This window comes from Pteropus alecto, unplaced genomic scaffold (assembly GCF_000325575.1).
Source record: "Pteropus alecto unplaced genomic scaffold, ASM32557v1 scaffold3, whole genome shotgun sequence".
In the NCBI taxonomy this organism is placed as follows: Eukaryota; Metazoa; Chordata; class Mammalia; order Chiroptera; family Pteropodidae; genus Pteropus; species Pteropus alecto.
In genome coordinates this window covers 58,520,003-58,522,661 of record NW_006442484.1, presented here as the reverse complement: position 1 = coordinate 58,522,661, position 2,659 = coordinate 58,520,003, and the positions used below count along the sequence as shown (strand labels likewise).

Genomic DNA, 2,659 nt, shown 5'->3' with positions numbered 1-2,659 from the left:
AAACACTTAATATCTTCCAAGAGAGGCAAAAATAATCCATTACAGAGAATAGTCACTTAATACACATCTTGGAAATACAGATATGAGAGAAAGGGCACAAAGTAAAACACTTCTGTCAGGAGTATCTAGCTACAAGTCTGAAAAATAAATTTGAAACTGGTTAAGCAAATAGAAGCAATATATTTTATTTATTTTCCATATTAATAGGCTATTATCTCAGGGACTGACTTTACAAAAAGGATATGTATCTGTTATGTTTAATTTTGGATATTAACATGGTCACATTCCCAGTAGATAGATACATGGAGCATATCACATCTAGAAATAGGCAATTTTTGTTTTCCCAAGCTTTTTTATTATATATTTTCTTGCAGGCAAATACATATTGAGATCACCCTTTAAAATGATTAATTATCTTGACAGAAAAAAATATGCTTTCTCTAAAGAGTATTTAGTAATGAAATTAAAATGAAGTTAAAATTTAAATTATTTTTTCCTCACCACACTTAGCAGAAATGTTACAGTCAGAAGACAAATTTAGATTTTTTTTCTCTGCTGGGAGAAAAAAAAAAAAAACATTGATCAAGAATGAAATCCTCAAGGTTGCTGGTGATGACTGCCGCGTTCATTTCCTCAATCCACTCGCCAGCACGCTGCCCTCCACCACTTCACTCGGCAAACCAGCCCCTCTACTGTGCCAGGAACTGACTGGCACCATGCCCTGCCAATACCCAGCGCTGACCGCGAAGCAGAAGAAAGAGCTGTCTGACAGTGCTCACCGCATCGTGACTCCAGGCAAGGAATCTTGGCTACCGATGAGTCCACTGGGAGCATTGCCAAGCGGCCGCAGTCCATTGTCACTGAGAACACCGAGGAGAACCGTCGCTTCTACCATCAGCTGCTGCTGACAGCCGATGACCGCATGAATCCCTGCATTGAGGTTGTCATCCTCTCACCAGATGCTTTATAAGAAAGCAGATGATGGACGTCCTTTGTCCCAAGTTATCAAATCCAAGGGCAGTGTTGTGGGTATCAAGGTAGGCAGGGGTGTGGTACTCAGGAACAAACGGCGAGATAACCACCCAAGGATTAAATGGGCTGTCTGAGCACTGTGCCCAGTACAAGAAGGATGGAGCTGACTTTGCCAAGTGGTGCTGTGTGCTGAAGTTTGGGAAACATACACCCCCTCAGTCCTTGCCATTATGGAAAATGCCAATGTTCTGGCCCATTATGCCAGCATCTGCCAGCAGAATGGCATTGTGCCCATCGTGGAGCCTGAGATCCTCCCGGTGGGGACCATGACTTGAAGCGCTGTCAGTATGTAACTAAAAAAGTGCTAGCTGCTATCTACATGGCTCTGAGTGACCATCACATCTACCTGGAAGGCACCTTGCTGAAGCCCCAGGCCATGCCTGCACCTAGAAATTTTCTAACGAGGAGATTGCTGTGGCAACTGTCACAGCGCTGTGCCGCACAGTACCCCTCGCTGTCCCTGGGATCACCTTCCTATCTTGACGTCAGAGTGAGAAGGAGGCATCCATCAACCTGAATGCAATCAACAAGTGCCCCCTGCTGAAGCCATCGGCCCTGACCTTTCCCTATGGCCGAGCCCTACAGGCCTCTGCCCTGAAGACTTGGGGTGGAAAGGAGAACCTGAAAGCTGCCCAGGATGATTATGTCAAGGGAGCACTGGCCAACAACCTTGCCTGCCAAGGAAAGTACACCCCAAGTGGTCAGGCTGGGGCTGCAGCCAGCCAGTCCCTCTTCTCATCTAACCATGCCTACTAAGTAGAGATGTTGGAAGGTTGCCCCGTCAACACTCCAGGCTCTGCCCTCACCCACACTCCTGAAGAGGGGGCCACATTCGGGGCTCCAGGTTGCTCTTTCCCATCACTGTTGCCTCCCGTGTGACATTGGTGCATGGTGTTGTCTGTGAATGCTAATCCCATCACCTTTTCCAACCCAGTGCCAATAAACAACTATTTAAAGGCGGGGTGGGGTGGAGAATGAAATCGTCAAAATAAAAGTTTACGATTTTAAGGACTTCACAGGGATATTTCATGAAATTTAGGGAGCAAGCCAAAAATGTATGGTTATCTTATGATTTAAGATGAAGCATTAGTTTAAAATTGTTATATAAGATATATATGTTATATCATATACATATGAGTTACTTTGCTCAAGCCTTCTTTGACTAAAATATTTTTATTACACATTTAAAAACAATAAATATTTATCACTAATAAGTAGTTATTTACACCTAAACATTGATTATATTGATTTTAATTCCTTGAACAAATATAAGTATCTTTTCAGAGCATAAAATAAAACTGAAATAAAGTTTCTACTGAAACTCATTTATGTAGTTCAAATAAACATTTATGAGTGTCCAATATCTGCTATGAGATAGAATACAGTAGATAATATCTAAAATATATATTTACTCTTTATTCTTACACCTCATTAATTTAAGGAATTTTTGTTGTTGTTAAGAAAGTCAAACCTCTTAACTCTTCATGACATAGAGAGGAAAGTAACTGGGATAGCGATGATGGCTACCAAAGCCTTGGAGAACACAGAAACAAATTTTTTGTGCTAGGTAAAATATCTAAAGCAACAAATATAAAATCTTTTCTTGTTATTTTATTTGTCCATTTAT

General features: G+C 41.4%; 1 pseudogene; it reads left to right on the top strand.

Moving 5' to 3' along the window:
- Nucleotides 1-713: 713 nt before the first annotated feature.
- Nucleotides 714-1,788, top strand: LOC102888032 (annotated as a pseudogene).
- Nucleotides 1,789-2,659: the final 871 nt, after the last annotated feature.